Here is a 13008-nt window from a genome sequence, read left to right as displayed (position 1 = left end):
TGTGATCAAGTAACATATCACTGAAGACATTTTGGATTTGTATGAGACAAAGGTTAAATCTTGTCTGTTTTACGCAAGCAACACTCAAGTTGTTTTGGTTCAATTATACCTCGATGCTTGTTTTGTCTTGCAATATCAAAATCCATGTAAGTTATACTCAGGTCATTATGGTTCAATTATACCATGATGCTTGTATCAAATTTCAACATATCAAAATCTCAATGATGACAAACAAAAACAGAGCACAACCAAGTGACTAACATGAATGACAACGACAAAATTAAAGTGATCATTTAGTTGCATATCATTTTAAAACTTGCATTTAGTTGCGTATCATTTTAAATCTTGCATTTAGCTACATATTATTTTTAATCTTTCATTTAGTTGCATATGATTTTAAATCTTTCATTTAGTTGCATATCATTTTTAATCTTGCATTTAGTTGCATATCATTTTAAAACTTGCATTTAGCCGCATATCATTTTAATCTTGCATTAGTCTCACATCATTATCATTATCATATTTCTCATTTTCAAGATACATCTCACATCATTAACATTATCATACATCTCATTTTCAAGATACATCTCATAAATCAAAGAAATCAATGCAAATACATCATCACATTATCATCTCATCATAAAACATATATCATCATCAAAATCAAGAGCATTATTATCTAAGCATCACATCATCATGATATTAATGCATATCATCAATCATCACCAATAACCCATGTGGATAAGAGAAAATCAGTGCTATATATGTCTCAAAAATGTTCGAAATGTACAAGGGATATCATGCCTGTCAAAATACAACAAAATGATCAAAATACAACAGAGATAGGTCTCTTAGGTATGACTGACTCCTGAGGCTGACGGTTTCACAGTAGATATCCCAGCCCCTGGATCTCCACTAGGTGGATCACGTTGGTTAGGCCCTGTAACACCTCTACTCTTTGTCCTCGTATGACTGTGACCGGATCGACTAGCTGCATAGCTAGGAGTTCTGTGATCTCTAGGAACAACCTCCTCGTATAAATGCCTATAATACTCAGCCTCCTTGGTCATATACCGTATCTCCCTCAGCATGTCCCGCATCAGGGCACCAACCATTGCTCTCTCCAATCTCTCAGCAAGATTCTCTACCCGGCCCCAACACTATCTCTTTGTATCCCACTCTGCCATAATCTACGTAATTTGGTGCTGTTGTGCTAGCACCTGTGCTTGCAGCTCCTGTACTGAGACCTGTAGCACTCTGATCTATGAATCTTATCGATGGGTGGGTACCCTAATCTGAATGGGTACCTGTGTCGTAGTCCCACCCATAGTTGTCCCTGTCTGAGGTGCCGGTAGAGGTAGAACATCAGATCTCCTCCTCTGGGTGGGTCACCTAACATCCTCTATACTACCCATCGCTGCTAGCACTACACCTACCCTACCAATCCCACCAACACCAAGAATGATCCCTCCTCCTCTCCCTCTATCTCCCCCTCATCCTCTATCTAATCCACCACCTCCTCTATCTCCTCCTCTGCCTTTATCTAATCCACCTCGACCACCTCCTCCACCACCTCCTCCACCATCTCCACTTCCATCTCCTACCTCCTCTCCCTCATCTCTCTATCTAGATCCCCCCTCGCATCTGTGGTTGCTCATCCTCATCATCATCAAAGGCAAGTAGCATCTCTGTCGGATCAGATATATGTGCCACAAAGTACACTGCAAACTCCTCTGTCATCCCCGCATCCATGACCCCAGCTCCATAATCCCAATCTATCCTGCCAGTGTCATATACTCCTCTACCAACGCTACGCTATCTAAAGTGGGTCCCCACTCTAGCATATCCTGTCTCTGGCGAGCATATAAACAAGCTCCCTGTGGCATCCCTCATTGTCTCCCATACTGCCGCTGAACACGACTGTGCAAGAATCACTCAATAATAAAGGGCATCCACCCAATCAGGTACCTTGACATATACACATAGGGAATCTCTATCCCGTCCTCTACCCACACCTCACAATCCATATATGGTCTCTAAATGACTGTATCAATGTCACCCAATACCCTCTGCCAACGCTTTAGTTTACCCAGCTTCTACTGGATAACTATACCTGTATATCCATAAGCATATGCTCGCCCAACTGGCCTATCCCTGTCTGCAAGTGGCCTCGTTGTAGGAATGTGCTCCCAAGCCCACACCTGTAGTAATGTCACCCCAGCTGATAAACTGTTGTATCCTAGATACACCACCTAGTGAAGCTCTCTGTAAAGGTGGGCTAACATACAGGACCCCCATGTGAACTTGCATCCCTGCGTGACCATATCCTCTAGCACCAATCCCCATCCCATGACTAGTCCCTTCGACCTACGGTCGGGACACAAAAATACACCAATGAAACTTTCTAGTACCGATGGTAGTGGAGAATAATCAAAATCCATGAACTCTTGCCAGGGGATCTCATATCCACTGATCTGATCATCTTGGAAGATGCAACGGAGAGTCTCTGTCCCACCCTCCTCAGTCTGCTTGTATGGCAACAAGGCCCCAACTATATGAATCCGTAGAATCTGATAATAGTCCTCTAGTGTGATTGTTATCTCACCCATAGCCAAGTGGAAGGTGTTTGTGTCACTGTGCCACCTCTCTGCCAAAGTTGTCAACAACCTCTGGTTAATGATATATCGAGGCATATCTAGTAAAGATGATAAACCGCATCTCTCAATCACATCTCTATTAGCCTGTGATAAATGCAGAATCAATGACCATGGTCTCAAAAATTGCTCTCGCAACTAAAGCACGCCAAGCTCTGCCTACAAAACAATAAGTGTCCATCATCAATTCCCAAATCTATCTGATATATCTAATCAAAGCACAATCAACTTGAAAGAACGAAACATCTCAAGAACACAACATCACTCAAAGAACCATATTGAAAGCAACATCCAAGACTCATATCGCAAGCATCAAATCAGACCCATATCGAGAAATCACAAATCTGAACCATATCAAAAATCAAGACCCATATAAAAAATATGACCCATATCGAAAATCAAAGACCCGTATCGAAAGAAGCATCAAAGACCCATATCACAAGCAATCAAATCAGAATCCATATCGCAAGCAATCAAATTTGAAACCATAACGCAAGCATCAAATCATGACTCATAATGTAAGCAATCAAATCAAGACTCATAACGCAAGCATCAAATCAAAGAACCATATCAAAAGCAACATCAAAAATCCATAACGCTAGCATCAAATCAGGACTCATAATGCAAGCACCATCAAGACCCATATCAAAAGAATCATATCGGGAATCATATCTGAAATCAAGAATCGGGACTCATATCGGACGTTAAATAAAAAGGCAAACATCAAAGATCCACATCAAACTCAAAATCAGGATCCACATCGAAATAATCAACCAGCTTGGCACTTCATATCGAAAGCATTTTCAAAAGACTCCAAATCATCATATCAAAATCAGACATCATCACAGTAGGCAAAAAATTAGCTCAAGACCCATCTCAGAATAATCAACAAGTGCGTATCAACCCCTAAGCCATCTATCTAATCTATTCGACCCATGATGCATTCTTCCAAACCCTTTTCACCAATTTTGGACCCTACATGCTAAAACAGGGCTACTACATGCTAAGCTGCTACTTATGTGCTACCCTTCTTCACTAATGCGCTAGAAACTTTACCTTACACACTAAAACCCCCGACGAGCTAATTGGTCACTCTATTGTGCTAACCTGTCAACCTTAGGCGCTAAAACCACCTACACGCTCTCTTGCAAACCCTATGCACTAAAACACGTGAAACACTAACCTACCCTACTGGTGCGTTGCAGAAGGCTACTCAGACGCTAATCTACCTAGGTTTACCCTACGCGCTAACTTGTCTATTGTATGTGGTATTGAAAGCAATCTACGTGCTAAAACGACAAATTTTAAACCAAAAAATAAAAAACGTGATCAAAACAGGCAAAATCAATAAAAAATGTGGAAAGATTTGGACCACTTACAGGTGGGCCATACGCAACAGGCCTCCGGTATCGACGAATGCGCTCAAATAAGTGCGAAGCATATGGAACTGACATTTTTGTTAGAGCTCAAATGTCACAATCACAAGGAGATAAATGTGCAAATGATAAGAATCAAATCACTTTTTACCTTTTAATAGGGTAAAAGTCAACAAGGTTAATAAGTGGGGCATGTATTTTCCTCACTTTTTCATTTTTAACCTTATCAACATCATTTTCGAGAGATGAATCAATAAAATGCATTCAACCCAGTCACAATATTCAAAATGCAATTAATCCAAAAACGCTCATCAAATTGACAAATTTTTCAAAATCCTTGATTCATCTCCCGAGGGGGCATCATCAATATCGTTCATCAAATCTGGCACATCATATCGACATCTCGACACACAACATCATATTGACAATTTTGACAGCATATCCGACAAATTTTATTTGAATCAACATGTGCACACACGTCACTTCAAAGAGGGGTAAAATGTAGACATATAAATCTAACCACTTTCCTATGTGAATATTTAATATTCATTTTAACCTCATTCCTCTATTTAATTAAATTATTCATATTCATCTATTTAATTAAATGAATTACTCAATTTATTTAATTAAATTCACCTAAGCCTTTTCTAACCTTTAATTAAATAAAATCACTTTATTTAATTAATTCCTCTTTCCCCTTTTCTTTTTTAATTAAATTTACATTTAATTAAATTGATCTTGCAAGTAAATAAATCTAATTTATTTATTTAACATCTCCCACTTGTATATATGCAAGTTGCATCTATTTGATTGAAATAAGTAATTTTATTTTAATTAAATTCCTTTTTCCTCCACTTGTATTTTCCTACATCTCCCACTTGCATCTTTAAACCCCTTCTAGATTCTTCTAATCACTTCCAATTTAGCTAATCCATCTCCTAATTATTGTCACAATCCTAAGCAAAGAGAAGTCACTTCTCAAAGCCTCCAAAGTCTTTGAAAACCATTAAAGGCTTTATGTCTTCAACAACTTAATCCTCAAAGTCTTCCTAACCATTAATGGTTAACTCAACCTTCTTGCATGATTAGAGACTTTCTCTCTAACTCAATCCTCATCTAACCCAAGGGTCTCATCAAGCATTCATGGCTTTAACCTTAGTTATCTCTTTAACCCTTGCACAAGAGTTTACCCCTTGGGTAAAATGTTTATCCAATGGATAACCCTAGTCTTTAACCTTAACCCTTACCTCCTAAGGTAACCTTCATGTCTTATCAAGCATTTAATGCTTCTTTTATCTCCTCTCAAGAAACCTCTCGTTGAAAATTGTCACCATTTCATTGGTGAGAATTGTAAACATGGATTGATTAACTTTCAATCATGGTTCTTGTTAAGATTATCCAATCTTGACCATTCATTGCCCTATTTTTCCTATTAATAGAGCTCCCATTCTCTCATTTTCATATATCCAAGTTTTATGCATCTAACTTATAGTCTTTTAACTAAGCATTTTAGCCTCTCTTTGATAAATCATCTTAATAGCATCTAGAAACATTCTAAAATCATAGCATATCCACGTTAGACTAGTATATCATTGCTAGGATAATTAGCTAATCTTATCATCATCTTTATGCTAGCTTAATCATCATAGATTCAATAGCATACATATCTAGGAATGCATTCATGCTTATAATAAAACATCACTCGTTCTTCAAGTTGTCATTCCTAAGTCACTTTTCTCAGTGATCTAAGAGAAAAGGCATTGAATTTAGGGATCCTGTGAGATAGATAACAATGGGACACCCCTTGGGAAGTTGAGCTATTTCAATATAGTTCCTATAACTTGCACCAAGAGTCTCATTGGTGTGTGGACACTTTGAAACCGACTTTCACAGTTGTGTCGCCCTCATTTCCTGCACACACTACCTCCTTTGGTTGTGCATACTCAAAAAGACTATTTTTAGGTCCCTAAACAACTCTATAAAGGCACGTGCTTGAGAAAAAATTCAAGCCTCATCATCCTTTATCATAAAGGCTCTTAAAAATGCATTAAATGGTCCCTAAATTGACTCAACCAAGGCATGTATTCCCTCCACATGTTTGCCCACCTATATAACCACCCTTATACACTTGACTCTCCCTCATAAATGTAATAACATCTCTTGACTTATCAATAAATATAAATAAGAAAAACATTTAATAAAGTGATTTATTAATTACCACTTTAATAAATATTTCTTATTTCATTTATACTTAAACCCATGTTATTATTTGCTCCATAAATAATACTTATTAAGTGATTTATAATTCATCACTTAATAAATATTAATTGCAATTAAAGGAGATACAAAGTAAAAACATATCTTACACCCCAATGCCCACAAGGGTATTAGTTGAGGAAAGAGAAATGTTAAAAGAAAGGCAAAAAATTCCTAAGTTATTTCAAGCATATTAGGGTAACCATGAACCCTAAATTATTCATTTCATGTTTTTTCATTCAATGCTTTCCCTTTGCTCTATCATTGCTCCTTGGTGTCGCTATACTTGGAAGTCTGCTGAGTTTTCTGGAAGAGTTTGAAGGCAATACTAAGGCCACCATGGTAAGCTTTATCACTTGTGAATGAAAACATTTCTTTCAGCTCCATCTCTAACTGTGGGAGTTACCAATAGTAGCATTATTCTCTGTGCAGTTGATGAATGATATTGTAGCTCCTTTTGATGATCAAAATCTTAGAAAGATTTTGCGAGTTTGAATTCATTATGTAGGTTGCAACTAGCAAACTCTGTACATTCTTACTTGTTTCAATCTCGATGCTACATTCTAAGTCCATAAGGTAGGCCATGACTTGAAAACCTTACACTTTTCTCTGGCATTGGAGGAACCTTATAGGCTCAACAATTGCTTCTCATTACTCTCTCCGACTGTATTGAAGGTGATGTGATAACATAGGGGTTGAAACCACACATTTCTTTTCTCACTGAGCATACATTGTGTAGGTCGTGGCTTGATCTAAGTTTCATTATTGGCTACACTTTGCATTATTCCTTTTGTGCATGGTGAATATCCCTTATAACTGTTCATTGGCACCATGTGACCTCTATCTCTTATTTAATGTCACTATCATGGAGTGGTTCAGTAGGACTATGTTCAGCCCTACCAAGGCAATCTAAACTTCATCTTCCAACACAAGCTCTATATTTTCATGGTGCTACAAACTCAATGAGTTTTGATTCCATCTCTGTTGTATCACTATTCTTTGATATGAAAATGACTGTCATTGTAACTTCCAGGATGAGATTATTATACCCTAATTTATTCATTTTGCATCTCATGAGTGTTTTCTGAGATTGTTCAAATATAGCTCCTTGTAAAAGCTACACCACCTTTAATCTTCTTGTTATGACTGTGTATTATGCTTTTTGCAACATATTTTCACCACTATCATATAATCTTGAAAGCATTGTCCTTTGACTGTAGCAATGCCCTATACTGCTGCTCTTTGACCCCTTTGACTAAGGGAAACCCCTAGTTTGTCACTGTCATTTGAGTTTCTGTTACTTGTCTTTCTTATGTCAGGGTGGTTCTATTGAGCAATGATTTGTTATTTATACTAGTCAATTCTTCAATTCACTGATGTGAATGATGAACCCCTTCTTGATTGAATTACCATGAAATAAGAAAGACCCTTGCCTCTATTAAACATTAGATTGCAACATGTTGAGATCAACCCTTGTGGGAGCCCATTTGACTCCACATGTTGTGATATTTGATTTCAATATAAAATAATCCAGAAATGAATATGATATCTATACCTGCACAATGAACAAACATGTTAGATGAAACAACGATGTTCAAATTCTAATGGATATTGATGATGCTTCTCTACTTTTCCTTATTGGATGCTCGATGACTGCATGACAAGTGTTTGATGTTTTATAAGGGCAATTGTACATTTATTGACATTCCATATGAAATGATTAAGTATCTTGAGCTCTAACACCGCTTTCTCATCTCTTCCAGACAATTGTGGAGTAATAGAGCGTAAGGAGCATGAAGACAAGTGACAACTCAGCCTTGAGGATTTATCATTCAGGCAATGATGGATCCCTACTCCTTTTAAATGTTTTCTTTTGTAAATGTATAGTTTTCTTTTATGATACATTGAATCAATTACTCCCATGGCTTGTGTGGGACACTATAATTTTTGAATTCATGAATAAAGAAAGCAATTTTGATACATAGGTTGAATACTCTTGTTTCTTGGAAGAACATTTGCATTGAATCTATTTCTTTAGTTAATAGCATCTCTTACTTATATGAGCACTTAGCATAATTAGATATGTGCTTTTAATTTTTAAATGCAAATGTTGTCCCAACTCTACTTGATTGAGCTGAAGGCAAAATTGGGTAACAATTATATATATTGATTGTATAGTAGTAAATCTCTTTTTAATTTTTAAAAAGTCAAAACAACTCTTATTTAGATAGAAGGTTTAAAAACTAATTACAATAAAGTAGCAAATTAGTTGGTTATCAAAGTTATTGAAGGAGCTAGGCTTACGAAGATCCTCTTTATGACAAACAAGAATCCAAGTCACAGTCATATATTGTTTTGAGAAAGAATGTGTTATGTGAAGAAGCATAATAAGATTTTAAATGCATTTACCTACCTATAGTTCCTAAGATGAAAACTAAGAAATGTTTAAGGTTATCCATAGTTGGTTTTTTCAAATCATGGATTTATGTATGGAGTAAGTGAGGGTATTTTTGGAGTGATATACATTACAATAAGGATGCATTTTAGTTCAACAACTTCCTAAATTTCTATGGATCTTACAAATATGTATTAAAATCTTGTTTTTGTTGATAAGGATTTAGAGATTTACATGTCGCATATGATTAATAGAGTTTAATAGGTTAAAAAAAGATATTGGAGGAGCCACCAAGAAGTTGGAGGATGATTCCCTTCTCATATTTATTCAATTTTTTATTTTTATTTTTTAGCTTTGATGAGGAGTAGAGAAAGTTGTTTGGATTAGTTTCTTATTGCAAGGGATTCTCATATTTTTCTTAATAAGGGGAGGAGAGTGTATTGGCTATCAATTAATTCTTTGTGATTATACAAGTTGATGGGGCTTGCTAGCATCAATAGTATTGAGCAAAGTGAGGTCAATGTTGTTCGACATCAAGGTAGATATGCCATACACACTACTCATTAATGATTATATGAGTTGATGGGGCTTGCTAGCACCTATAGTGTTGAGAAAAGTGAGGTTAGAGGACATCAAGGTAGACATGCCATTTACACTATTGAATAGTCATTGAGACAATAATGTTGATGTGGTTGTGAAAACTATGATTGTGTGCATACTATAGTACAAGTATAGAATGGTAAAAGATTATTAACATTCCAATGATAAATATATCATCCATGTCACAACTCATGGGGTTGTGAGATTCAACGTGAAGTAACATTGGTTGATTAGTACTAGGTTGTATAGTGTGTCAATTTATTTGGTAGAAGCTATTAGATGACATCATAATTATATGTTCTAAATTATCTTTTGGTTCTATTTAGATCAAATGATTTTGTTGAGTCTTTTGATTCAAATGGATATATTTTTACATAGTTTAAAATAAATAATTGTACTAATATATAGTTTAGAATAATATAAAATAAATAATTACACAAAAGGTGTACCCTATATGAGAAACAAATTAACTTTATAGATCGACGGTTCTAAGTGAACAAGAGACATGCAAGATGATTGAAAAATTGCTCGTCGGTAGATCATTGTTTCTCGTTCTCGCCCTTCATTCGTCTATTTTTTCATTTTTCCTGCGGTGCTTTTTTCCCTTCCTCGGGGATTTATTTACATTTTAAATGAAAACCACCTATTTTCTGCTTTATTTTTCATTTATGCTTTTCACGCGGGTGAATTAATCACTATTCATTTTTATCGTCTGTTTCTTGTCATTTTCTTGCAATTTTAACTCCTCCTATCGTTTTATATTATTTACAGGTCTTCCTTCACACATACATCATACAAATGGTTGTGCTGGCATATATGATTTCCACCTACTTTACTTGCTGCCACTTTGATCATGAGATTTCGGATAATGTGATTGGGCATAAATATAAGTAAAGCACTATTTGGAATCTTACCGGATGTACTCCAAGGAAGCACATTTGAACTTGTGCTAATAAAAAACAACATTAAAACTTGGAATGACCGTAAGTTATGGGAGACCTAAAAATCCCCCCAAAAGTTGGGATACAATTTTTTGGAATGATTGCAAGTAATGGGAGGCCTAAAATACTCTTCAAATAATACAACAGAATGAAGTTTATTGCAAATTATTGATGTTACTTTTGGAATAATGTGAATAATAATAATTAAACATTAACTTCTTTTAAAATTATATTAAATTTTATTTTTTAAGCTTTTGACATAAGTGGTAAACATAATCTTTTAAAAAAATTGAGTTTTCAAAATATTTAGCATGTCATTAAAAAATTAGATATAATTTAATTTTAAATATATAAAGAATTGATTTAATAAAGATTAAATTTGAATTAGTTGAAATGAAAATAAAAAAATCTGGGATTTAAATTTCATTTGATGGAGTGTTATAATAGAAATTGTAAATTAAATTTGAAAAAAAAGAAGAAGAAATGATTGAAATTAGAGAGGTGAGTGTTGTGAATACAAGTGACAACAATCTTATCTAAGGCAAGATTCTATTGAGAATACTTGAATTTTTGGTATTTTTAATACTTGTTTGTTTGATGATATTGAAATAAGAAAAATATTGGTTGTGTTAAGGAGCAATCTAGAACTTATATGTAAAGATTGAAATTTAGGTTCATAGGTTTCGATCAATTTATGTTTGGATCTTTGTAAGCAAATGCATGGTTTATTTGAAGCTTTCACTTCTCCATTGATACCTTTTTGCAAAAACATTATTTAATAAATGGTGAAAAAATGAACAAAATTTTCCTTGATTGGTCTTCCACACCTTTATCTCATTACCTCTCTCTCTAGCTCTTCTATCCTCTGTCTCTCTCTCTCCCTCTGTCTCTCTCTCTCTATTACAAATTTAACATGATATTGTTGGCAAAAGACTTTAATTATCTTCTCGATTCAAAGTTCTTTTCAATAATGTTTGAAACCATATAAGTGAATACATACGTGATTTCAAGCTATCACTTCTTCATTGACACCTTTTTTGAACAAACACCATGATTTACTAAATGGCCTACCAATTGTTCTCATTGACACCTTTTCTGAACAAACACCATGATTTACTAAATGACCGACCAATTGATCTCATGTGAGTTACAAAAGTGTATAGATCCAATTTTTTCCTAATTGACCTTCTATTCCTCTTCAACATACCCATTGCTAGAGGATTCAAGTATTTGTAGATAAAAAAAGATTTTTTTCTATCAATGCTAAAAGATTCAAAACAATCAACCTCCTCTAAGATTATCTCTCCCCATCTCTCCCTTTGTTTCTCCCTCCTTATGCACTATCTCCCTTTCCCTTACCATGTATCTCTACATCTCTCCCTCTCTCCCTCTATATCTTTATCTCTATTATTTATTTTTCTTTCTTTTTGTTTGTCCCTCTTTTATGTTTTTCAGTGTGACGCAAGCTTCCAATCCATTCCCATCCGCGGTACTGGAGTATCTCCGTTGCAGAAAGTGGTTTTCTGGGTTGCATTTAGCGATTTTTTGGATGAAATTTTTGCCTGGCTTGCGTAAGACACTTCCGGCCGCCCCGTGCTGTTGGTAAAGAGGGAAATTAGGAGTTGCGGAAAAATCATGCCGGGAAATCTCACGGCGCCATGGCACACTCCGCAATTTATTACGGAGCAATAGCTTTGCAAAATTCTCTGAAATAAATAAATATTTAATCGCCTCCAAATTAGAGAGCGAAATTAGGCCGGAGAGGGCAAAATAACATTTTTCATATAAAGAATCAGCCCATGTTCAACCACAGTAATATATGACAGTTTGGATTAATAAGAAAAACATCAGAAATCTCGAGATATTTCATAGCCTTCCTCTAACAAACTGTAAAATCAAACTTTGAGTATAAAAAATCACTGTTATTCAAAATAATAAGTTAACAGCGACTCTCCAAATCAGATCTTGAAGCACTAAATGAAATAGCTCGATGTTTTTAACATACCTCTATGAATGCTTTTGAGTGTCTACCGAGCACATTGTCGTTGTGCTTCACACTGCTATATTCCCTTCATATCCTTTTAATGTTCTTGACAATTATTTTCAGAATGTTTACAACTTTCCTTGTAATTGTCAATGCCATAGATGGTCTTCACACAGATTCGTAATAGTTTGAAAATCTTCCTATCAAGCCATTTCAAAATAGGTGACAGTTATTTGAATCTTGTACTGCTGTCATTTTCCTCATTGATTTGAGTCAAGCTTTATTCATATATTTTATGAATAATAATAAATTTAGTAGTGTCATTCTTGTATAATGGTTTTATTTTGAGTCTTTTTACTATTCCTCCTTTAGCCAGAATATTGAAAAATAAATCTACATTATTTTAAATAATAGATTAATGGATTTATTTATAATATTTTAAAAATTATAAAATTTTAAGTTTAATTTGAGTTAGAAATTTATTTTCATCATTTAAAAAATTATATATTTTAAAATGACATTACAGTTTTAATTGAAGATATTTTAAGAAATGATAATTATTTTTAAAGAAATATGAAATTCATTTTGAAAATATATCTGGTAGTTAATGTGAAAATTGATTATTTGGATGTTAATATATTTCAACAATCATAAGATATTTCCATACCACAAATACATGCAGGTCAACAAACAATCATAAGATATTTCCATACCACAAATACATACAGGTCAACAAACATTAATCCATTAAAAATGTAATGTTATTGTTCATATTGATTGTGAGGTATTAGTAATTTTGACT

Source organism: Cryptomeria japonica, chromosome 7 (assembly GCF_030272615.1).
Source record: "Cryptomeria japonica chromosome 7, Sugi_1.0, whole genome shotgun sequence".
Lineage (NCBI taxonomy): Eukaryota > Viridiplantae > Streptophyta > Pinopsida > Cupressales > Cupressaceae > Cryptomeria > Cryptomeria japonica.
Note: the sequence above shows the minus strand (reverse complement) of the source record.